This window comes from Gossypium hirsutum, chromosome A10, assembly GCF_007990345.1.
Source record: "Gossypium hirsutum isolate 1008001.06 chromosome A10, Gossypium_hirsutum_v2.1, whole genome shotgun sequence".
NCBI lineage: Eukaryota > Viridiplantae > Streptophyta > Magnoliopsida > Malvales > Malvaceae > Gossypium > Gossypium hirsutum.
This window is the reverse complement of record NC_053433.1, coordinates 113555704-113583542: the sequence shown is the minus strand read 5'-3', so window position 1 is coordinate 113583542 and position 27839 is coordinate 113555704. Positions and strand designations below refer to the sequence as shown.

The 27839-nt window shown below is 34.9% G+C and overlaps 1 pseudogene; it reads right to left on the bottom strand.

The window, feature by feature from the left end:
* The window catches only part of LOC107895860 (uncharacterized), a 31650-nt pseudogene extending 4220 nt beyond the window's left edge, over positions 1-27430 (bottom strand).
* Between the last annotated feature and the right edge of the window lie 409 nt (positions 27431-27839).

Here is a 27839-nt window from a genome sequence, read left to right as displayed (position 1 = left end):
GAACCCAACGTTACTCTGGCTTTTGACGTAGACCTAAATTCGGCCTTCATTTTTGTGCAAGAATAAGTTTTCTTTTCTAAAAAAGGATGATTTATTAGGTGTCCGGTCACACCTAGAAAAAAGATCGGTGGCGACTCCCTTTTTTAATAAAATCGAAAGTCGATTTTTAATTTTTTAAATAATCGCCTCAATTAGCGACCGAAAGAGAAATTTTTACGTTGCTACATATATTATTTGTTTTTAAAGTTTTTTCATATATATATCATTCTTTCTTTTTTTAAAAAAAAAATCGTTTTGTATATCGTTGATTTAACTTTCTTTTCTCTACATTTTTATTTTAAATTCGTTCATTGTCATTTTAAAATTTACTTTGCAATTATTTTATCGTAGCTTGCTTTCAACCCCTTTTTTTTATTTTATTATTGATTATTTAATTCATTTACCTTTGATAATTAGTTATTAGTATTTGAATGGTGCATATTGTGAAATTATTGCCATTGCGTGTACTTTAATTCGCTTACTCGTATTCATATTATTGTCATTCGCTTGTGTAATATTTTATTCATGTATCATCGTTCCACATCGCACTATACCTTCATATTATATCATTGCCTCATGAATCAAGCCTCGTTGCATTTATCCAATAAATCGTGTTATTTTAATCCAAACAAATAATACACGTCGTTTAAATATCGTACTCGCCATGGTTCAAAAGCAAAATTTTTCAAGTAAGGCAATATTTTGCATTTTGGAACATCGAGGAATTGTGCCCTAACTTACGGGGTTTCGATTTTCTCGTTATTTTTAAATAGCCAAATATTCTTTTCGAGTTTTAAAACACACGAAATTCTAATTAAAAATAAAGATAAACTTGCGCTCAGGAGTTCATGGTATTGTGTCCTAACTTACGGGATGTGATACTCCGATATCTAGAGACGAGGAAATCTTTAACAATCATTTTGAGCTAATTCAAGCATTGTTAAAATCGACGTTAATAAAAACGGGTCGTATTTTAAATCCATTCCCGATTTTTGACTTTCGACATTAAGACACTAACTAATCAATTCGGTACCAATTTTTGGGCGTGTCAAGGGTGCTAATCCTTCCTCGCACATAACCAACTCCGGAACCCATTCTCTCGAGTTTCGTAGACCAAAAACACCGTTTGAGTAAACTAACATGTTTTATTAAAACAAAGGTGATTTGATCACACCTAATAAAGATCGGTGGCTACTCCCGTTTTAATTTTCATTTTCAAACAAAGTCGATTCCCGTTTTTCAAAACAAATGGTTTCGACACCGAAGCTGTTGTGGTTTTCATGGTTATACAGATTGTGGTTTTCATGTTTATACAGATTGTGTTGATATGTGTTGCTTTAGTTCTGCATGCAAATTTATGGAGATGGGAAAGGATGAACGTCCAAAATTGATAAAGATATTAATATTATTACATATAACACATTTCAAATGTGAGGTAAATTAATAGGACCACTTTCCTTTTTCTATAAATAAATTATGAGGACCACTTAATTTTTTTATTTTTTATTTTATGAATGTCGAAAATTGGAAATATATTCAATAAGTCTTTTCTATAATTTATTTTTTTATATAAAAATATTTTATTATAATAGTCAAGTTTATTTTAAAATTGATTTTTTATGTTTAATATTTATCTTTCATAATATTTTTTCATTTATAATAATTATAAAGTATGAACTGCACTTTTTATTAATTTAATTCTCTATAAAAAAAATTATCTTAAATTTTAGGAATATTAATTTTATTCATAAAGAAAATAAAATAATAAAATTTAGCTAACAAACAATGAAATGTTTAAATTTTATATAAAATATATTAATTATATTTTATTAAATAAAATAATATTCAATAAATGAAATTCCCTTTTTAACTTTTATTAAGTATATATAAAAAATAATATTAATCATATTTGTTGTAACCTTCTTTATCACAATTTCAATCTCATTTTTTTATTTCGATTAGAAAGATTCAAACATAATAGATTATGACAAAACAATTTTAAAATAAGGTGAATGATTAAGGTAAGGAAAGATAATATGCAATATTTGTTAATGCAGTTTAAATTTCGTCAGTTTTATTCTGTAGAGCTTCGTTTAGAAAATAATTTTAATTTATAATTCGTCTTAATCAACTATTGACTAAAGTTCAAATTACATTTACCCCGATAGTTATTTGCAATCCCAATATTAAACCTAAATTATTACAAATCACCCTCTCCAAAATACCTCACTTACAATCAAATAAATATCCCCAATAAAACTTAAAAAAGAGTGTTGTGTAGAACACAAGAAAAATTCTCCAAAGTATCCAACTTAAACCCTCCAAAAGCCTATTTTCAATGTGCGGTAATTATGCCATACGAAAGCCCTTCCACTAGAGTCTTCTTAAGTTTAAAACTCCAATATAAAGGTTGAAATTATCTCATGAATTATTTTGATTAGTTATATCATAAAAATCTTTATAAACAAGTAGTTCACAAAAGTTTAAACTCCTCCCGTTCTTCTTCAAGGTAGATGATTGAAAGATAATGATCATCACATGTTATAACACAAAATTACTTCCCCATTTGCTACTTAACGAGATTAAACCATAAGCCATTTCATTAAAAAGTCAAACATATGTCAACATAAATTCTTTGAATGCATCAAAGCATTGTTTAATCTACTGTTCGAACATGAAGTGAAATAAGAAAAGAAGTCAAAGTTCAAACAATCTCACCTTTTCGGCATTTTGACAAAACCAATAGCAAATGATTAACACATCATCTAAAAAGTCAAAGGAAACTAGAATACATCTCCCCTAAGAGGTAGAATCATACTATAATAGTCCGATTTCCAGTGGTGTAAAAAATAATGGTTTCAGGACTACAATTTCGACGTGTCAATCTAGAATTATTAATTATTTAATATTTATAAAGTTATCAGTGTCGTATTAAGTTTTGGTTTAGAAAATTTAACGTATAGTGAATTGATTAAAGAAAAAGGATTAATTTATAATAGGTGGAAAAGTTGCTCATTATTGATTTATTTTAATATAATAGCTTAAATTAGTAAACTAAGGGGGTTATGTTGTAATTAACCCATAATTAGTTAATATGGAGGGTAAAGAGAGAAAAACAATATTAAATTGGTGTTTTATAATGTTATAATTTCATTAAATAAAGATTATAATAATAATAAAAGGAAAGTAAAACAAAAGTGGGGTAGTGGTCATCTTCTTTATTTTTCTTAGATTTGGCCGAAACACCATTGTTCTAAGGCTTGGAAGCTTGGTTTTTGTTAGTTTTTAATGCATGTAAGTATTTTCTTGGTTTATTTATCATAAATTTTAAGTTTTGAGCTATTGATAATTTAGTTAGTTTTGGAGTTTATTTGTGAAGTTAGTAAAGTATAAAAATTATGTATTGAAATTTTCGAAGATTTGTAGTAGTAATTTGTTTGGGTTGAAGCTTGGTGATGATATGTATTGAGTTTGTAAAGTGATTTTTACAAATTTTGACGTTTAGTGATTTAATTGAAATAGAAATGTTACTCTTGAAATTTTTAGCATATACGGATTGGTTTGGATGTGGTTAAAATTTATTTCTATGGATTGAGAATTTAATTGTAGAATTAAGCTTGCTTTGGTCATAAGGATTAAATTGAATAATGTGTAAAAATTTGAAGTAATTGTGTAAATTTGTAAATAAGAGATCATATGTATTGAAATGATTAGAATATGAATACTGAGGCTAATAATTGAAATAAATTATGTTATACATCAAGATGAAGTTGATAATCGTGAAAAAGGGAAGATTATTGATTAATCTTTGAACTTTTGTTGTTTCTGCGGTTTGGCCCTAGTAAGTTCGTTAATTTTAATGTCTCATTGAAGGTATTATCTGTGTTAATTAGTTAAAATGCAGGAGCTCACACATGGCCATGCATGTATACACCATCATCAAAGGCAGGGAGAAATATTTTGTGTTTTTAGAAAATTCAGGGAGTAAGATTTCCTGTTTTTAGGTAATTTTTTTTAACAATATTATTATAGGTTTAAATTATTTTTGTTTTTTTAATACAATGCTTAAAATTATATATAGTCCCTCCTCAATCCATCAATAAGAAGATAATATGTTTCAGCACACTCAAATTCACTTTCTCCTATATTGACAACAATATCCATACTAATCGAGTTAAGACTCAATCGATAATTATAGATTTGATTTCTCTTTGTGAAGGGGAGGCAAGACTGATTTGAAGCTAAGCATCAAAACCTCTGAATTTATCAACTTTGTCAAACCTTTCATTGTCAGTTGCAGTGACATCTAACTATATACCATTCATTCCACAAACTAAATAAGAAGACGTTAAATAAGACAACTTGGTAAAGATTTCAAGAAAATCCATTCACATGGAATCCTATGAGGTGGAGAATGATGCTTTATATTTTAGGAATTTACAAAATTTTAAAAATTAACATTTATCAATTTTTTTAATGTTGAAGTTAAATTTATTAAATATTTTTAAAATTTGAATTAAATTAATAAAATTTGTAAATATTAGGGGTTAAATTTATTAAATTTTTATATTTAGTATCAAATTGATAGAATGTGTAAATATTAAAAGGTTAAATTTATTATTAAATCAATAAGAAAATGTCACATCAATATTTCTGTTAAATTTCAAACTGCTGTTAATATTTAATGACTAAAAAATTTAAATTTGAATAGTTTAATTACTAAAATAGAAAAAATAAAATAAAAATTGAATCATTAAAATAGGACCATTTCTATACTTTACCCAAAAAATACCAGTTGGCTTTATGTGTCAGAATTGAAGATAAATGTTCTCGCAGGTTTTATGTTATCCACTTAATTATTCTTTGTCTTCTTGCTCTTAACTACTAGTTTTATGTTATCCTATTATTATTATTATTATTATTATTATTATTAGAGAATGACATATATATGAATAAAGTTGTCCATGCAATGGATTCAGCTCTAACAAAATTTTAGGTCCGATTTTTAAGTTTGGGATTGGCCAGACTCGAAAAATGGGTTTAATTTTTTGCTAAACTCTTATCTCGATCCGTATTTTTTAATTTTAATTTTATATAAAATTTAACAAATATAATATACCAAATACACTAAAAATATTAAATTACATATTTTTCAATAAATTAAAAATAAATTTTAAAAAGTTTTTATACTTAAAAAAACTAAGATAAGTACAACATAACAGAAAAATGCCTCTAAATAGTGGCAAAATTAACAATAAAATAAGTGTTATACAATATCCAAACATTAAAAAAAATAATAGTAACATAATAGTGAAATGGTAGTAAAACAGTGGCAAAAAGTGAGAAAACAACACTAAAATATGGAAAAATAGAGGCAACAACAACAAGATTTTTTTTTTTGAAAATTCGGGTCGGGCTAAGCCTGGACAAAAAAGCCCTACTCGAGGCCCGGTTCATTTTCTAAACAGGCCTTGTCTTTTTATCCAAGCCCATTTTTTGGACATATATTTTTTTCCAAACCCTCTCATATTTTCCGGCAGGCGTTCCTTAGCTCGATTCATGGATAAGTCTATATATGATATAGGTAAAAAGTTTATGTAATAAATTTATGGGATAAATACCAAAACTATACATGAATTATGATTTAATGTGCAATTGTATACATGAACTTTGTTTTGTTCAATTTTATACATGAAATTTTGATTTGATCTTGTACAGGCCAATTTTGGGCCACCCCCAAAACCAATAACTAACCTACCCTAATCCAAAAACCCCTAACCCAATAAGCCCATTAAACAAAACAAGCCCAAACCTTAGCCCAACTACCCAAAACCCAACACTTGACCCAGGCCCAGAAGCCCAAACTCCAGACTTAGGGTTTCAAAAACCTTAGCCTACTCAGCCGCAACCTTCCCCACTTGTACTTAGCCCCATACACTGCTCCACTATAGCAGCCCCATACCCCCAGCGTCTGACACCATCTGCCGCCGCATGCTCCTCCTCCACCACCAGCTCCTCCATACCCTGCAAAGACAGAAGCAGACCAAACAGAATGGGACAAAAGATAAACAATATTTTCCTAGTTTTGTAGTCGGCTATAAAGCTGAGAAATAAACATTTGTAAAGGGGGATTTTTGCTATGAAACAAAGATTTTCTTTCAATATTAACAGATTAAATACAAGAACCATTCGAAAATACATATACAATCAGGGGCTCTAACACCAAATCGGAGAATCAAATCTAAAACCTAAGGTGACTTTTTTTTTCTTTTTTTTCTTTACTGTTTTGAGTTTGTTTTTTACATAAAAATACTAAAAAATATCAAAACATAAAAACTATTAAGCATAAAAAAATAAAAAATATATATTTTTTACCTTTTCCGGCCACCGCGTGCAGTGGCCGACGCGGTGGCCGGCGCCGGTGCCGGCGAGCCTCCGGTGGCCGTCCGGTGACCGGCCCCTGGCCGGATTCCCCTCTCTTCTCTCTCCCTTCTCTCTTCCCTCTCTCTTCTTTTTTTCTTTCCCTCTCCCAAAATGATTTTTTTTGGTTATTTTAGGCCTTATATAGCCCTCCAAAACGACGTCGTTTTTGGGGCTACACTTAAGCCCCAAAACGACGTCGTTTTGGCCATGCCCGACCCATCCGACCCGACCCGCTAGAGGATCCGCGTGTTTTCGTTTGAATGGGATATTTATGCTCGCAGTCCTTCCGCTTTTCTGATGCTTCACAATTAAGTTTTTTATAGTTTTCAATTTGGCCCTATAATTTCTCGCGCTTTTCGATTTAGTCCCCGCCAATGTGCTGCGTTTTAATGGAAAGGAATAATTGTTGTTTCGGTCCCCCAACGTTTCACGCGCGTACAATTAAGTCCCTTTTCTTTGTTTTCATTTCAAATTGGCCCCACAACTTTATTTTTAATTCAATTTTAGTCCTTTTTTGTTGATTTTTATATCTTTATTAAATATCCTTGTTATTTTTATATTATTAGTATTATTAGTATTACCATTATTATTATGTATTAGTATATATTTTTATTATGTACGTGTATACCTATATATATTTTCATATTTAATATTTTTATTTCACTTTATTTTAATATTTTATTAATGTTATGTTTGTTTCTTTTATATTCCAATGTTATCATTATTATTATTCTTATTATTTTTATTAGTTTATGCTTTGTTATATATTTATATATTTATAATACGTATATATACTTGATATATTTGTATATACCTCGGTAATATTATTACTAGTTTTCAATATACGCATATATTACCTAAATATTTTAGTATTATGTATATTCTTCATGTATTATATATATGTGTTCTTAATACTATACTTTATTTGTGTCATGTTTTTTTATGTTGTATTATTATATTTTAATATTATAATATATAATTATATATACATATATCTTTTATGTATATTATCATTGTATATATTTTAATATTATTAGTTATATTTTTCTTTTACACTATTGTACACATATTTCTAATATTATATTGTATATACTATTGTTTATATATATGTGTGTATGTATTTGTGTAGTGTACAAAATAGTTTTATTATTATTCTTATCACTTCTAAGGTATGCATATACTGTACATGTTCTATGCGTGTTGTATGGATTTTTAATATTGCTATATATACATATGTCATCGTACGCACGCATTCTTAATATTATTATTACGTGTATACATTCATTATTTTCATTTCGTGTTCAATTCCATTATTACATTATACCTTCATCTTTTCTAATATTATTGTCACCTCGATTATTTGTTTCAATATATTCCTAGCTCTTTCATTTATTGATTTTTATTTCATATTATTTTACTTTGCATTATTTCGAAAATATTCTTATTCATGATTTAAATCAATTTCAATAATCAAGGCAATATACCGATTTAACATTAAGTCATCGAGTTCATCGCTATGTTGGGTGAACGTCAATTGACTCGTGTTAAAACGGCATACCCTTCTCAAAAACCGGGATAAACTAAAATTTCTCGTTTTTTTTCGGATCATAACTAAACTTTACATTGAATTCGCATTTTTGAAAATCAAGACAACACATGTTTATGAGATACCAATTTTTGGGTGTCGCGAGGGTGCTAATACCTTCCTCGCGCGTAACCGACTCCCGAACCCTAATTTTCCTCTGGCTTTTAACATAGACCTAAACTCAGCCTTTTGTTTGTTTTAATAAAAGATCTAATAGGTGTCCGATCACACCTAGGAAAAAGGATCGGTGGCGACTCCCTATTTATTTCAAAAATCAAACGTCAAATTTTCAATAAATCGCCACAATTAGCGACCGAAACCAAAATTTTTACGTCGCTACAGCTGGCGACTCCACTGGGGACAGCCTTGTTGAGAGTCGTGTCTGGAATTAAACACATTTTGTCAAAATTTTCAAATTTTCTTGTTCAAAGTAAATATTTGGTCATGATCCGAAAATCTCGTTTTCAAAATTCATGCATTTGTATCGTGCTGTAAATATTTCTTCTAACTTGCTTATTTGGTTGTTTTTCAGTTTTTAATTTTTATGGTTTTAATTTTGGTTTAGTTTCTTTAAGTGAAACGTAAAGGTTTATGAGTTGTTCCCCACACACCGTGTACTTGCATTTTCGCATAACATGAGCTCTCTACCCGGGCTCTGTCCGTTTAAGTGAAAGTAAACGCTATGCCTTCGTGAGTTAACTCGTTCCTCCGCACAGGTTAGTGAATACTTTCGGGTTACATATGACTTATGCTTTCGTGAGTTAACTTGTCCCTCCGCATAGGCATAAGTAAATGTAATCCCTCGAATTGATCTCGTAAGCCTATGATGGGCCATGACCGAGGCTCTGTGCTAATCTTAGCAGATGATAGTACGGGCAATTCGAGTACCTATCTAGAACCAAAACCACATATAATGAACCATACGAGCTATCCAATTAGAGCCATGCCGAACCTCTGTCCGCTTATAGTCATCAAAATAAGTACACGAGAAAATGCCTTTTGCCTTTAATTTACACTGTTTACGCAAAATAATTGGATTGGGTAGTTTAATTTGTTTTGCAAATTATATTTGTCGTGTTTACTAACCAAGTTTGTTTGTTTTCACTTTTATTTTCATCATGCATCATAGGCATCATATTAAGAAGGTGTTGACTAAAGGTTGGTTGCCAAAAAACGGGTTTCTGATGGAGGAGTCAATTACACAAATAACCGAGAAGAGTGCCGTGGTTCGGGACTGGTCTCTAAAAATTCAGAAAGAAAAGGGGGATAGTCTAGTGGAAGGGTGTGTCGCCAATTTGCCCGACCATATAACTGTAAATGTTCGCCAAAATAACTTTGAGGATTTGGTTCGAATTTGGAATCAGTGGGATTCAGACACTAGAGACATTTTCACTGAGAGGTATGGAGATATAGCTCACCTGATCACCATCCGTGTAGACGAACAGTTGATTCAAGCCATGGTTCGGTTCTGGGACCCAGCTTATCAGTGTTTCACCTTCAATCAAGAAGACATGACTCCAACCATAGAAGAGTATGCTGCTTTACTCCGCATCGACAATGTACAATTCGGCAAAATATATGTGAAGGAGCCTAAGCCGATGACCTTCAAGAAAAAGTTAGTGCATTCCATGGTCCTCACTACGAGATTTGGCTCTGAACCATCCCAACATGCTGAAAAGGGTAAATCTATTCGTTTTGGCCATTTACGGTTTGGTCATTTTCCCAAAAGTTCTCGGACATCTCGAAGTTGCAGTAGTTGATTTCTTCGAAAGGTTAAAACAAGGAATCAACCCTGTCCCGACCATCCTAGCCGAGACCTTCAGGTCCCTGAGTAGTTGTCGAAGAAAAGGGAAGGGACGATTTATCGGATGTGCGCAGTTGCTCAATGTTTGGATTTTGAGTCACTTCTGGAAGGTAGAGCGCACTCCGTTCCATATGTTTTCTAAAACATTCTCCCCGCTAGAAGCTTACCTCAAGAAAGAATGGCCGAAGGAAGTCACCGAGCAACATTGGGTATCAGTTTTTCAGAATCTTCGCGCCGAGAATATAACATGGAGAGCACCCTGGATCCGTCCTTCAGTTCTGCTGTACAAATGTGGAAGCCAAGATTGGGTACCTTTACTCGGGTTATGGGGAGGAGTTGGATATGCTCCGCTATTAGTCTAAAGGCAATTTTCTTCGCGACAATTCCTCCTCGCAACTGGAGGATTAGCACAGTTCGAGTTCGCTTTCGCGGGTGAAAGATATATGAAGAGAGTCTGAGACACTGCAAAGTATTGGAAGGAAATTCATTTCATGGAATTAGCTTTGTATGTTGATACCCTTACCCAAGATTACGGCATATGGAGGAAGCAACGGGTAAATAGTCAGCAAATCTCATCAACAAACTACACCATCTAGAATCCTTTCTCGGAGGAAACGCCGTTTGAGCTAGAAATGGCAAGACAAGAATTTGAACGAGAAAAGGCCAAGATGTCTCGGGACCTTAGTGCCCTTCAAGAAGAAAACTATCAACTGAAGATTGAAGTTCAGGTTGAAAGGTCCAGGACTGAAAAAGTACAAAGGGAAGCCGAGATTGTGAGAAACGACTTAAGGGACCTTCATTTGGAAAACAAGAAATTAAGAAACACTATAAAGAATAGCGGGTTGGGCAAGTCGACAGCAGAATGGAAGGAAGAAATTAGCAATATCAAGGGAGGAATGGAGTTTTGGAAGGGAAAAGCAAAGAAAGAGGAGGAAAAGGCTGCGCGCGCTGTGATAGAGTTAAGAAGGAAGAACGCCGAGTATGAAATAGTGGCTGCAAAATTGGCGAATAGTCAGTCTGAACATCAAGAATTAAAAAGGAAAACACGAGATCTAGAAAATATGCTGCAATCTCGTCAACAACAATTAGATAACCTCTTGAAGGCTCTAGAAGAAAAGAGTGAGCAGTACGATAGGGACATTCACGCGTATGAAGGAACTCTCAAAGAAAATGAAATGCAACTTGACTTTTTGATCAATGAAATTCGTAAAGCGGCTATGCAAGTTGTTCAATTATCAGATGAAGCCGAAGTTTTCAGTTGCCAATTCCCTCCGAGCCAAAGATCGAGCATATCAGAGTTTTTAGAGCAAGTAAAGAAACAAGGCAATGTGGCTAGGAAATTTGTGTAACTGTTGGAAAAATGAGAACTTTGTGTAATAGACTATGTTGATAAATGAAATGCCTAAATATGGGGCTATCTTGAAATCAACACCAATTTCTTGCATTTCATTCATAACTGACATTCATTTGACATTCATGCATTCATTCATGCATCAATACATTCATTGCATATCCCATACTCGTTCGCTGAGGTTAAAACGTACAATTCGCAGTTGCCAGACTTCAAGACTGGAACCACGTCATCCGTATAAAACGCGCCGACAAGCTAGAGTAATGGAGAATGAATTCAATGAGAGAATTGAAAGGACGGAAAGGGCTCAAAAGGAATTAAGAGAGCAACTGGCCAAATCGCAACAAGAGACGAGAGACCTAATTGTGAGATCTCGAGAGGAATCTCTCGAGCAAAGAGATCAGATGGCTAAAATGATGGAGATGATGACAACTTTGATCAAAGGGAAATGGCCCATGCAGAACCCCGATGTTATGGAACCTCGGTCAAGAATTCACCACGATCAGGATCCACTCTATCCCCCGGGATTCACTCCACCGCCCGCATATACAATACAAAGAGGGTATACTCAAGAGGAACCCACTGGCTTGGAACATCGACCTACGCCACCTGCTCCACCCACTAATTTGGGGCAAGGAATGTTAGCGTCGAACCCAGGGGCTAGTTCTGCTAATCCACTAGTTCCAGATCTGGATGACCCAGCAGAGGTAGCCAAGTTGAAATTGGATAACCATGACGCAAAATATAGGAGTCTAGAGGAAAGACTCAAAGCAATAGAAGGCACTGAAGTCTTCTCCGCACTAGGTGCCAAGGAACTCAGTTTGGTACCTGATCTAATTTTGCCTCCGAAGTTCAAAGTGCCTGATTTTGAGAAGTATGATGGGACAAGGTGCCCAAAAGCACATCTCATTATGTTCTGTCGAAAAATGACCGGTTATGTGAACGAGAATAAACTACTCATACATTGCTTTCAAGATAGTCTAACAGGGTCAGCTCTTCGGTGGTACAATCAACTTAGTAGAGAAAAGATTCGATCCTGGATGGACTTGGCGTCAGCATTTTGCGAGCAGTACAAGCATGTATCGGATATGGTGCCAGACCGTATGACCTTGCAAATGATGGAGAAAAAGCCATCAGAGACCTTTAGACAGTATGCGCAGAGATGGAGAGACGTCTCGGCTCAAGTGGAACCCCCACTAACAAAAACGGAGATAACCGTTCTCTTTATCAATACTTTAAAGGCACCGTTTTATGACAAATTAGTGGGAAGTGCCACGAAATATTTCGCGGATATTGTAATATCCGGTGAACTCATAGAGAATGCCGTCAAGAGCGGTAGAATGGAAGGATCAGAAGGCTCAAGAAAAGCAGCACCCTTAAGGAAGAAAGAGCCAGAAGCCCACATGGTGGGAACTGGGAGTCGTTACATTCCCAATTCGTATCCTAACCAACCCCGACCTCGAGATTATCCACCCCCGAATTCCTATTATCCCCCTCAAACCCCTTACTACCAAGTACCGCATCCGTCCTGCCCCGTATACGCCACGAACAACTAAAGACCCGTCACCACTTTCCCACAAAATACGGTACCCGCCCAAAGCCAATCAAGGCATAATCCCGAGAGACCACAATTTACCCCCATCCCTGTGTCGTATGGGGAATTGTACCCAAAACTTTTAGAAAAACAGCTAATTTCTCCCCATTACATGGTACCCCTTAAACCTCCATACCCAAAGTGGTACGATCCAAACGCTAGTTGTGCATACCACGCAGGGAACCAAGGGCACTCTACTGAGAACTGTCTCGCTTTCAAAAGGAGAGTTCAAGGACTCATTGACGCGGGTATCCTACGATTCGATAGTGCTAGTAACGCCACGAGGAACCCGTTCCCTAACCATACCGAAGGGAATGTGAGCACAGTGGGGAAAGAGGATGAATGGAAGGTCAGAAGATGTGTATCAGAAATAAGGACGCCTCTACAGAAAATCTGGGAGGTATTGGTTAAGAAAGGATTGCTCTGTCACTCTGATAGAATTTTTAGAGAAGAAGGTCAAAGTTTTTGCAATTTTCATGGGATTGTTGGGCACGACATTCAGTCGTGCGAGGACTTTAAAAGGTTACTTCAAGACCGGATGAATAATAAGGAGATCAAGGTCCTTAACAAGAGTGAAGATGCCAACGAAAGAGAAGTATGCGTCTCTGATAGCCAATCATCAGGGCCCCCTTATAGTGCTGATCGACCGTTGGTAATTTATTACGACGCGATGAGAGAGCCATTGAAACCACAGATGGTAATTGAAGTACCATCTCCTTTCCCGTATAAGGACAACAAAATAGTACCGTGGAGATATGATGTTAATATCGTTACACTGGAAGTTGAAAAGTCCAAAGCCATAATTGAAGATGTTGGGGAGGTAGGTCATTTTACTCGAAGTGGACGATGCTATTCTAAAGAAGTTGAACCGGTAAAGAAAAGTAGTGACTCGAAGTAAAAAGGGAAAGCAATGATGCATGAGGTCGAAGTCGAGCAAGAAATTCCACCCGTGCAAGAAACTAAAAAGCCTGTGAATGAGGAAGAAGCTCAAGAATTCTTGAAATTTATTAAGCATAGCGAATATAGTGTGGTGGAACAACTGAGCAAGCAGCCAGCACGAATCACAGTTCTATCTCTACTGTTAAATTCAGAGCCACACCGGAACGCTTTATTGAAGGTGTTAAATCAAGCTTACGTGGCCAACAACATATCTGTCGAAAAGCTTGATAGGTGGGTAAACAATCTGAATGCAGACAACTTTATCTCTTTTAGTGATGATGAGATACCGCTAAATGGTAGAGGTTCGGTGAAAGCGCTGCATATCACGACCCGCTGCAAGGGCTACATAATACCGAACGTACTCATCGATAATGGGTCAACATTAAATGTTATGCCATTGGCTACACTTTCCAGAATACCGATAGATTTGTCCTACTTAAAGCCCTGTCATTCCACGGTAAGGGCATTCGACGGGACGAGGCGTGAAGTCATGGGAAAGATCGAAATCCCTTTGGAAGTGGGCCCATACATCTATGAGGTCGAATTCCAAGTCATGGACATTACACCCTCTTATAACTGTCTTTTGGGAAGACCTTGGATTCATTCTGCTGGAGCAGTCCCATCATCCCTCCATCAAAAAGTGAAATTCATCATGGATGGTTGTTTGGTCACAGTCGAGGGCGAAGAAGACATCATCGCATCTATCTCTGCTGATGTGCCATACCTGGAAGTAAGCAAGGATGCAGTGGAATGTTCCTTTCGATCCCTTGAATTCATCAATGCCACTTTCGTCGCTGAGGGAAATAGAATTCTGATGCCAAAACTGTCGAGAAATACCAGAATGGGTGTCAAGTTGACCGTAGGAAGGGGAGCTCGTGCGAGAAGAGGTTTAGGGAGACATCTACAAGGAATAGTGAGGGCTTTAAAGCCAGTGCAGCACAAGGCCCGATACGGTTTGGGGTTCCAGCCTGACATGCGCCAAAGAAGAAGACAGTGGAAGAAGGATCAAGAGAGAAGAATTGCAAGAACTTTGGGCCGAGAACCAGAATGGGAACCAATAGAGTACCCTCCTTTGTCAAAAACATTTACATCTGCGGGAATGAAGTACCCTGGACAAGATGATCCACGAAACATGCTGGGATTAATTGAAAGGGATTTTCAGAATATCAGTATAAATGTCATTGACAAAGAAGCTGGTGCAAGTAAAGATGTCTCGAGGATACGCCCTTGCCCTCCTGGTTTCATGTTGAACAATTGGATTGCTGAGGAGCTTTTTGTAGTTTATAAGCCTTCAGAGTAATGCTAAACATCAACCTTCTATTGTGTCCTTAGATATAATAGAATTCTTTTGTAAGAGTTTGCATTCGCTCTTTATCATTTAAATGAATATCAATGAAGATGCATTTTGTCACGATTTTTCGCATTATCACTAATTTCATAATCATTTTCTCATTTCATAGCCTATCCTTACATTTGCCTCTTTACCATGACATAACATTTGTTTGTTGTTTCCAATACTTGGATGTCCCCCTATAGCTTCCTTTTCCATTCAACTTTCAGGTGCTCAGATATTGACGACATGAATAAGCCCGTTACGAATCTTGAAATTAATTTTGAGAAGGCTGTTTGCTTAGGAGAATTTGAAGCCGAAGAAAATGCTGAAGATTATGTCTCGTCTCCTGAATTGTTAAGGATGGTGGAACAAGAGGATAAACAGGTTCTGCCTCATGAAGAATCTGTGGAAACAATAAATTTGGGCACTGAAGAGAGGAAACAAGAAGTGAAGATTGGGACTTCTATTTCTGAAAGTACCAGGCATAGTTTGATCACTTTACTCCACGAATACAAAGATGTTTTCGCGTGGTCATACCAGGACATGCCAGGGCTAGATGAAGATTTAGTGGTCCATAAGCTCCCATTAAAGCCAGAATGCAAGCCCATCCAGCAAAAATTAAGACGGATGAGGCCCGAAATGCTGTTGAAAATAAAAGAGGAAGTCAAGAAGCAATTTGACGCTGGCTTCCTACAAGCCTCCAAATATCCAGAATGGGTGGCTAACATAGTCCCGGTACCAAAGAAAGATGGAAAAGTACGAATGTGCGTGGATTACCGTGACCTGAATCGAGCAAGCCCAAAAGATAATTTTCCCTTGCCACATATTGACACATTGGTGGACAACACAGCAAAACATTCATTGTTTTCTTTCATGGATGGATTCTCGGGGTATAATCAGATCAAGATGGCCCCTGAGGATATGGAGAAAACTACCTTCATAACAATGTGGGGAACGTTCTGCTACAAGGTGATGCCATTCGGGTTAAAGAATGCTGGGGCAACATATCAGAGGACTATGGTGACATTATTCCATGACATGATGCATAAGGAAATAGAGGTCTACGTCGATGATATGATTGCTAAATCTCGAGGAGAAGAAGAACATGTAATGAACCTTAAGAAGTTGTTCGAAAGGCTGAGAAAGTTTCAGTTAAAGCTTAATCCAGCCAAATGTACATTCGGGGCTACCTCGAGAAAATTGCTAGGCTTCATTGTTAGTGAAAGAGGTATCGAAGTTGATCTAGATAAAATAAAAGCCATCCAAGAATTACCTCCCCCGCGCACACAAAAGGAAGTCAGGGGATTTTTAGGGAGGTTGAATTACATTGCTCGATTCATTGCTCAACTTACCAACCAATGCGACCCAATTTTTCGACTCCTTCGAAAACATAACCCGGGAGAATGGAATGAGGAGTGCCAAGTGGCCTTCGATAAGATAAAACGGTATCTGTCTAATCCTCCTGTGCTAGTACCACCGACCCCTGGAAAACCCTTAATTTTGTACCTGACCGTGTTTGAAAACTCAATGGGTTGCGTACTGGGGCAACATGATGAGTCAGGGAGAAAAGGAAAGGCGATCTACTACCTCAGTAAAAAGTTCACTGAATATGAGGCAAAATATTCGTCCATTGAGAAATATTGTTGCGCTCTGGTTTGGGTAGCTCGAAGACTCAGACAATATATGTTGTATCACACGACATGGCTAATTTCAGAGCTGGACCCAATAAAATACATGATGGAATCGCCGGCACTATCAGGAAGAATGGCACGATGGCAGATCCTCCTTTCAGAATATGACATTGCCTATGTAAGTCAGAAGTCGATAAAAGGGAGCGCAATAGCTGACTTCTTAGCAACTCGAACGACAGAGGAATATGAGCCTTTAAGATTCGATTTCCCAAACGAAGACTTAATGTGCATCACAAAAATAGAATCCGAGTCATCAAAAGAGAAGTCATGGAAGATGTGCTTTGATGGTGCATCAAATGCTTTAGGGCATGGAATTGGAGCAATCCTGGTATCACCAGACGGGAATCATTATCCGTTCACTGCAAGACTGAACTTCTTTTGTACCAATAATATTGCAGAATATGAGGCCTGTATCATGGGGCTTCGTGCAGCTATCGAACGAAACATCGAGATCTTGGAGGTGTACGGGGACTCAGCCCTAGTGATTTACCAAATCCGTGGAGAATGGGAAGTGAGGGACTCAAAATTGATTAAGTACAGCGATTTAGTGGCTAGATTGATCAAGGAATTCAAAGAAATAACTTTTCATTACTTCCCACGAGAAGAGAACCAACTGGCGCCCTAGTCACTTTGGCTTCAATGTTCAAAGCAAGTAGAGAAGCAGAAATAATGCCCCTCAAAATGAGCATATACGAGCTCCCTGCACACTGTTGTAGTGTTGAGAAAGAAGTAGATGGACGGCCTTGGTTCTATGATATCTTAGAATATACCAAGAATCAAAGGTATCCCGAACAAGCAAATGAGAACGATAAAAGAACAATTAGAAGAATGGCAGCGGGATTTGTTCTTGATGGGGATATCCTGTATAAAAGAGGAAAGGATCAGATGCTTTTGAGATGTGTGGATGATGTTGAAGCCAGAAAAATACTTGAAGAGGTCCATGAGGGAATTTGCGGAACGCATGCCAATGGTTTCAATATGGCCTGAAAGATCATGAGACTCGGTTATTATTGGCTAACAATGGAAAGTGACTGCATCAATTTTGCCAGAAAATGCCACAAATGTCAAATCTACGGCGATAAAATTCATGTAGCCCCTTCACCCCTTCATGTCATGACTTCTCCGTGGCCTTTTTCATGTGGGGCATGGATGTCATAGGGCCAATTTCTCCAAAAGCTTCAAATGGACATCGATTCATTTTTGTGGTTATCGATTACTTCACAAAATGGATTGAAGCCGCTTCGTTTGCCAATGTGACGAAGACTGCAGTGTGCAAGTTTTTGAAAAAGAAATCATTTGCCGATATGGTTTGCCTGAAAGAATCATCTCAGATAATGCCACGAATCTGAACAATAAGATGATGAAAGAAGTGTGCGAGTAGTTCCAAATAAAGCATCATAATTCCTCGCCCTATCGTCCAAAGATGAACGGGGCTGTTGAAGCAGCTAACAAGAACATTAAGAGGATCATTGGGAAAATGACTGAGACATATAAAGATTGGCACGAGAAACTTCCATTTGCTTTGTTTGCATATCGTACATCTGTGCGAACATCTACGGGAGCAACTCCTTTCTCTCTAGTCTATGGAATGGAAGCTGTGCTACCTATCGAGGTTGAGATCCCCTCTCTGCGAGTATTGATGGAATCAAAGTTAGAAGAAGCAGAATGGTTCGAGCTCGATATGATCAGTTGAACCTCATTGAAGAAAAACGTCTAAGGGCAATTTGTCATGGGCAAATGTACCAAAAGAGAATAATCGCAGCCCATGACAAGAAGGTACGACCAAGAGAGTTCCATGGAGAACTCGTTCTGAGAAAGATTCTCCCAATACAAAAAGACCTGCGAGGAAAATGGGCACCAAATTCGGAAGGACCATACGTTGTAAAAAAGGCATTCTCGAGAGGAGCTTTAATCCTTACCGAGATGGACGGGAAGGAGTTACCGAATCCGGTGAATTCAGATGCGGTGAAGAAATATTATGCTTAAGATGAAAACCCGAAAATGGCATCTAAAAAAAAAAAGGGGGATCAGGGCGAAAACCCGAAAAGGGCGTCTTGATTAGTACAAAAAGATTAGGATGAAAACCCGAGAGGGCGTCCTAATGAAACAAACCTGGCGGTCGAACGATAGGTCAAGTAGTGAGACTACAGTATTTGAAGCACTTCTGAAAGCTCGAAATTTTTACGCAAGAAGCCATGCTCGAAAAGATTATTGATTGAGGAACGTGGAAGAGTTCATGTGTTGAATATCTAGAGCATTTGTATCCGTTGAATACGGCCTTTTCTTTCTTTTTGACATTTTTACTCTCATTGGTTAACTTTCTTTGTTTGCCGCATTTGAAATAAAGGAATATGAGATATCCTTTTTGTCCTTACCTGACCATTTTCATGCATCTCATTATGTGTTTATTTAATGATAAATAGTGAAATGACATACTCTAAACAAAAGAAATGTCAAGCATTACCCGGATAAGAATTTGATAAGTGCAAGATCTTCAAAGCAAGAACAAAGTTTAACCAAGGGCAAAAGGGTGATATCTGAGAAACGTCGATTACTCGTAAAGCTCGAAGACAGGTATGAGGCCTGAAGAGAAGGTCGAGAATCAAAGCAATGAACGCAGATCCTCAACAATCATGGCAAAATGACATACGACCAATATGCTTAAGGAACACTGCATAATCATGTAGGCATAAAGCATTTAAGACAAACATGTGCATATCATGATGACATCATGCATGGCATATACAGGTAATCCAGTAAAGCAAGAAATCTTGAATGAGAGTCGCACTGAATCAAAGGAAAAGATACCCGAGTTCTACCAAAGGACTGGTTTTGGTATTTTGATATTCATGCTTTCCAAGGAAAATCAACTCATATTGCGAGAGATGAGTTGAGCCTCAAGACACGTTGAGGTATTTTTAATCAACTCATATTGCGAGAAGTGAGTTGAGCCTCGGGCACGCCGATGTATTTTTAGTTTATGTTTTAAATTGACTCATATTGCGAGATGAGTTGAGCTCAGACACCTGAGGTAATTTAATTTTGTTTTTCAAAATCAACTCATATTGCTAGAGGTGAGTTGAGCCTCAGGACACGCTGAGGTAATTTCAATTTCTGTTGTCAAAAAAATCAACTCATATTGCGAGAAATGAGTTGAGCCTCAGGACACGCGAGGTAATTTCAATTTTTGTTTTTCAAAATCAACTCATATTGCTAGAGGTGAGTTGAGCCTCAGGACACGCTGAGGTAATTTCAATTTCTGTTGTCAAAAAAATCAATTCATATTGCGAGAGGTGAGTTGAGCCTCAAGACACATTGAGGTATTTCAATTTCTGTTTTCAAAAAATCAACTCATATTGCGAGAGGTGAGTTGAGCCTCAAGACGCGTTGAGGTATTTTCAATTCTGTTCAATTTATGTTTTTCAAAATCAACTCATATTGCGAGAGTGACTTGAGCCTCAGGACACGCTGAGGTAATTTCAATTTCTGTTTTTCAAAATCAACTCATATTGCGAGAGGTGAGTTGAGCCTCGGGGCACGCCGAGGTATTTTCAATTTCTACTTTTTCAAATCAACTCATATTGCGAGAGGTGAGTTGAACCTCAGAACACGCTGAGGTAATTTCAATTTCTGTTGTCAAAAAATCAACTCATGTTGCGAGAAATGAGTTGAGCCTCGGTTCACATGTTGAGATATCTTTAGTTTTTGTTTTTAATGTCTGTTTTTAAAGAGTCAATTCATATTGCGAGAAATGAGTTGGGCTCAAGATCACATGCCAAGTAAGAATAAAGATTGAAGTTGATGAAAGACACCAAATTGGCTCCCTGAAGTTACGATGGAGCAGGTCAAAGTTGCAAGTCTTGACTCCCTGAGTGCAGAGTGGAACTGATCGAGATATCAGATCTTGCCTTGCTAGAGTTACAAAAGAGAAGATCACGAATCTCATCTCACTGAAGTGATAAAAGAGCAGATTGAAGCTGTAGATCTTATCTTTATGAAGCTACATGGAAGCAGATCAAAGCCACAAATCTCATATCCTTGAAGTTACATTGGAGTAGATTGAAGCTACAAGGCATATGTCAGAAGAGTAGTGATTGAATCTAAGCTACAAGATGCATGGACTGGAAAGATATCTGAACAGAAGAGCACCAATGAAGTCAAGACCAGCAAGACAGGCAAAATTGGCCTTTCATTATGTCTTTGCTCCATTCCGTTACACGACAATGAGCAAAGAGGGGCAGCTGTACAGGCCAATTTTGGCCCCCAAACCCAAAACTAACCTACCTAATCCAAACCCTAACCAATAAGCCCATTAAACAAACAGCCCAAACCTAGCCCAACTACCCAAACCCAACACTTGACCAGGCCAGAAGCCCAAACCCAGACTTAGGTTCAGAAACCTAGCCACTCAGCCGCAACTTCCCACTTGTACTTAGCCCCATACACTGCTCCCATAGCCCCATACCCCCAGCGTCTGACACCATCTGCCGCCATGCTCCTCTCACCACCAGCTCCTCCATCCCTGCAAGACAGAAGCAGACCAAACAGAAGGACAAAAGATAAACAATATTTCTATTTTGTAGTGCTATAAAGCTAGATCATTTGTAAAGGGGGATTTTTGCTATGAAAACAAGATTTCTTTCAATAAACAGATAAATACAAGAACCATTCGAAAATACATATCAATCAAAGGCCAACACCAAATCGGAGAATCAAATCTAAAACCTAAGGTGCTTTTTTTTCTTTTTTTCTTTATGTTTGAGTTTTTTTACATAAAAATACTAAAAAATATCAAAAATAAAAATATTAAGCATAAAAAATAAAAAAATATAATTTTTTACCTTTTCCGGCCACCGCTGCGGTGGCCGGCGCCGCGCGGCGAGCCTCCGGTGGCCGTCCGGTGACCGGCCCCTGGCCGGATTCCCCTCTCTTCTCTCTTCTCTCTTCCCTCTCTCTTCTTTTTTTCTTTCCCTCTCCCCAAATGATTTTTTTTGGTTATTTTAGGCCTTATATAGCCCTCCAAAACGACGTCGTTTTGGCCATGCCCGACCCATCCGACCCGACCCGTTAGAGGATCCGCGTGTTTTCGTTTGAATGGGATATTTATGCGCGCAGTCCTTCCGCTTTTCTGATGCTTCACAATTAAGTTTTTTATGGTTTTCAATTGGCCCATAATTTCTGCGCTTTTGATTTAGTCCGCAATGTGCTGCGTTTAATGGAAAGGAATAATTGTGTTTCGGTCCCCCAACGTTTCACGCGCGTACAATTAAGTCCCTTTTCTTTGTTTTCATTTCAAATTGGCCCCACAACTTTGTTTTTAATTCAATTTTAGTCCTTTTTTTGTTGATTTTTATATCTTTATTAAATATCCTTGTTATTTTTATATTATTAGTATTATTAGTATTACTATTATTATTATGTATTAGTATATATTTTTATTATGTACGTGTATACCTATATATATTTTCATATTTAATATTTTTATTTCACTTTATTTTAATATTTTATTAATGTTATGTTTGTTTCTTTTATATTCCAATGTTATCATTATTATTATTTTATTATTATTTTTATTAGTTTATGCTTTGTTATATATTTATATATTTATAATACGTATATATACTTGATATATTTGTATATACCTCGGTAATATTATTACTAGTTTTCAATATACGCATATATTACCTAAATATTTTAGTATTATGTATATTCTTCATGTATTATATATATGTGTTCTTAATACTATACTTTATTTGTGTCATGTTTTTTATGTTGTATTATTATATTTTAATATTATAATATATAATTATATATACATATATCTTTTATATATATTATCATTGTATATATTTTAATATTATTAGTTATATTTTTCTTTTACACTATTGTACACATATTTCTAATATTATATTGTATATACTATTGTTTATATATATATATATGCGTGTATGTATTTGTGTAGTGTACAAAATAGTTTTATTATCATTTCGTGTTCAATTCCATTATTACATTATACCTTCATCTTTTCTAATATTATTGTCACCTCGATTATTTGTTTCAATATATTCCTAGCTCTTTCATTTATTGATTTTTATTTCATATTATTTTACTTTGCATTATTTCGAAAATATTCTTATTCATGATTTAAATCAATTTCAATAATCAAGGCAATATACCGATTTAACATTAAGTCATCGAGTTCATCGCTATGTTGGGTGAACGTCAATTGACTCGTGTTAAAACGGCATACCCTTCTCAAAAACCGGATAAACAAAATTTCTCGTTTATGAATAATTTTGGCGTCCGAGGTGTAAATTCCTCGCGTACCGATCCGAACCCTAATTTCTCTGGTTTAACGTAGACTAAACTCAGCTTTTGTTTGTTCTAATAAAGATCTAATAGGTGTCCGTCACACTGAAAAGGATCGGTGGCGACTCCTATTTATTTCAAATCAATGTCATTTTCATAATCGCCACAATTAGCGACCGAACCAAATTTTTACGTCGCTACGATCTAACTTAAATTTTAACACATTATTGATATACATCATTTTGTTATATATTGAATATAATAATTATATTACCCATATAAAAAAATTGATGTATTTTTTATTTAAATCAAATTCAGTTTCAAGTATATTTAATTATATTAAAATTCATGTTATTACACATTAAAGTTATGTATGTAATTGCATTATATATATAAATATATAATAAGTTGCATACATCAAAATGGCGAGAATATTAAGTATAAGTATATAATTAGATATATAATATATTAAGTATAAGTATATAATTAATTATATATATAATGCATATTTTTTATATAGTTTAAATAAGATTAAATTTAAAAATTTAAAAAATATAAAAATTAAAATCCACCAAAATTAGAATATTCAATTTTAGCATGATAGCAAAATTCAATCCATATATATTTATAACACATTTCAAATGTGAGGTAAATTATTAGGACCACTTTCTCTCATTGAGAATCTGGCCCCATTAGTGATGAATGGGGCACCTCGGAAGCTCAAGGCTGAGCAACATGCTTAACTTTTTATTCCACTTCACGTGTGATTGCAGATTTGTTCACAAGCATCGCCCCCGCAATTCTCTTATTATTATTATTATTATTATTATTATTATTATTCTTTCCTTCTTTCTTTTCACGTTTTTCTTTTTGTTTTCCTTTCCATTCTTTTTTTTTAATTGAAAATTTAGTCACTGTACTCAATAACTATCGATGTTGCCATTTACAATAGTCTTATGTGTCGATTACGGTATCAAAGAAGAGATTTCCTATTCGTTCACTTCTACAATTTAAATTTCCAGAAGTCGACTCCAATTCTTTAAAACAATGACCAAGGCTTCAAACTACTCTTTCTTCGATCTCTGTTTCTCTCCACCAGATTGTCGCCAGTTGGATATATGTTATTCCCCGTAGTTAAACACAGTACTTCATTGTTTGATTACCGAAAGAAATTAAATTAATTCAAACAACATTTTTTAAAAATTTAAATTGATATCACTTGACATATTAACGGTATCATCTTAAAATATAATTGAATTAATAATTTTTAATGATTCAGGTTAAAATGGACATAAAAGTAAATTACCATGATTGTGATGATGATATCGAATGTAAATGTGAAGTTTAATAAAAAATAAGGTCATACTAATTGAAGAAGACAAAAGCCTTCCAATTCGTTTGGTGTTTTCTACTTAATAGTTTGCCCTTTTAACTCTTAAACACTCAAGCAAGTGGACAAATATAGAACCAAATGGACAATCCCATAAGTTCCTTGTGCCAGGAAAACAACTTCTATCATTATTATCATTACTATTCATCATACAAGTGTGCCCTTCCACGTTTTTTATCAAATTCTTTTAGATTTTTAATTAATTATTCAAAAAAATTGATTGGACATCCAAATTCAATATTCGTTTTCATATATACATTAGTTTTATTCGCCCAAACAGTTGCTAGGAGATAAGCTATATGTTAGAAAAGAGTGGCTAAAAGGCCAGTTAAAGGCCAGTTTATTATTTAAGTTTAACAATACTGTGAAAAAGTGTTTTAAAAAAATAAATTAAAATGATTGTGATGATGATTTGAATGTAAAATGTGAAGTTTAATAAGAAATATAAGGTCATACTAATTGAAGAAGACAAAAGCCTTCCAATTCGTTTGGTGTTTTCTACTTAATAGTTTGTCCTTTTAACTCAAGTGGACAAATATAGAACCAAATGGACAATCCCATAAGTTCCTTGTGCCAGGAAAACAACTTCTATCATTACTATTCATCGTACAATTGTGCCCTTCCACATTTTTTATCAAATTCTTTTAGATTTTAATTAATTATTCAAAAAATTGATTGGAATTAATTTTGTTGACCCATACAGTTGTTAAGAGATAAGCTATTGGTTAAGAAACAGTGGTTAAAGGCCAGTTTATAATTTAAGTTCAACAGTGCCGTGAAAAGTATTTTTGAAAAAATTGATAGTATTTATGATTGTTATAAAGTTGAAGACTTAAGGAGGGTTAAAAAGGTTTTTTATTAAAAAATACTTTTTCAAAAGGTAAAAGCTATAGGTTTTGGATTGGCTTAAAAATCTAATTTAAAATCAATGTTTGGTTTGAAAAGCTGATTGTTTACCGCATATTTTGGTTTGAAATCATTGTTCAGGTTGAACGATGCTTTTCAACCTAAATGGTAAACATTCTAAGAGAGTGAGCATTCCTTCAAATACTGCGATAAACATGAATAAAATAAGGGATATATTGCTTGTTTATGTAATTCGGCTTCCTTAGGTCAATGAAACTTAACTCAGTGAGAAGTATCAACTATTTTCAAAAACTTATAATAAGTGACTCTAAATAAGGCTAAATTTATTATTAAATTAATAAGAAAAGTTCACGTCAGTATTTTGTTAAATTTCAAACTGCTGTTAACATTTAATGACCAAAAAATTTAATTTCAAATAGTTTAATGACAATAGAAAAAAAATAAAAATTGAATCATTAAAATAGAACATCAACAATAATTAGTGACCATTTTATACTTTACCCAAAAATGACCAGTGGCTTTATGTGTCAGAATTGAAGATAAATGTTCTCATAGGTCCGATTTTTAAGTTTGGATTGGCTGACCCGAAAATGGGTTTAATTTTTTGCTAAACCCTATCTCGGTCCGTATTTTTTAATTTTAATTTTATATAAAATTTAACAAATATAATACACCAAATACACCAAAAATATTAAATTACATGTTTTCAATAAATTAAAAATAAATTTTAAAAGTTTTATACTTAAATAAAAACTAAGATAAGTACAGCATAACAAACAAATGCCTCTAAATAGTGGCAAAATTAACAATAAAATAAATGTTATATAATATCCAAATATTAAAAAAAATAGTAGTAGCTAATAATGAAATGGTAGTAAACAGTGGCAAAAAGTGAGAAAAGAACATCAAAATATGGAAAAATAGCAGCAAAACAACAAAATTTTTTTTGAAAATTCAGGTCGGGTTGAGCTTGGACAAAAAAACCTTACCCAAGGCTCAGTTCATTTTCTAAACAGGCATTGTCTTTTTATCCAAGCCCATTTTTTGGACATATATTTTTTTTCCAAACCCTCTCATTTTTTTGAGCGGGCATTCCTTGGCTCGATTCATGGATAACTCTATATATGATATAGGTAAAAAGTTTATGTAATAAATTTATGGATAAATACCAAAACTATACATGAATTATGGTTTAATGGTGCAATTATATACATGAAATTTGATTTGATCTAATTCATGTAAATTATTAATACAATTATTGATATAACATCATTTTATGTTATATATTTCATACATGATAATTATATTTACCCAATATAAAATAAATTGATGTATTTATTTATTTAAATGTGTATGATTAAATCAAAATTAAAGTTTTAAGTATATATTTGAACCAAAATTAGAGTATCACGTATATAATTGCACCAAATTAAAGTTTATGTGTTACACCCCCTAACCCCAAACTGTTACCGAAACAGGGTTATGAGGCGTTTACCGGACTTATACAGTAGCATTTGCATAAAATCGAGTCATAAATTTGCATTCCAAATTAAAACTTCTCAAATTTCACTATAAAGTCCCTAATATGGGCCAACGGGGCCCAATACATACTTAGAAATAATTCGAGATTAAACTGGTAATTTTGGAAACTTTACCATGAAGATAGGTGCACATGCCTGTGTGGCTTGGGACATGGCCGTGTGGCCAGCCCGTGGGGCTCCCATGGCCGTAGTAGATCTGACTTGCACACACGGCCGTGGAACAGCCCGCGTGACATAAACAGAGAGCCACACGGCCTGGCACACGCCATGTGACTTTGGCCGTGTGAAAACATGATTTTTGACCATTTTTAAGCTATTCCCACATGCTAAACATCTAATTCACATCCAAACTTTTACTAATAGTTCTTAAAAAATATCATTCATTATGCCATTCAAACTTAGCAAATATTCGTTCATTCATTTCAACACCTCTTAAGGATTATATACCACAATTCATTCGAAATTATATTACATTATCAATTAATTAAACTCATGTAAGTTTAACATCCAAAATATGCATATTACATACCATGCTTCAACAACTTTCAAGTTTATCACTATCATGTACAAAATAACACCCTTAACAACCTAGATACATGCCATTTTACCAAAAAAAAGTATTCACCACTTTGAGCCCGAGATTGGCTTGGATGTTGAGTCATTAGCTTTCTTTCGTACCTAGTCCTGCGCACGGAAACATACCGTACACTGAGTATACACTTAGTGGTATTTCTTTAAACTAATACTTAGAACAATAATAAGTCGTATATATAATTGTAACTCAAAACATTTACTTTCATAATTTTAATAACTTAATCTCTTATCTTCATCTTATAGCTCTTAAATGTAATTAAGCAATTCTTTATATATATTTCATATCGTTCGATATCTTTTAATAATCATATAACAGTCACAGTCACATAACCAATAGTAGTCAATATTTGTCAATTCAACCTATAACATAACTCGTATT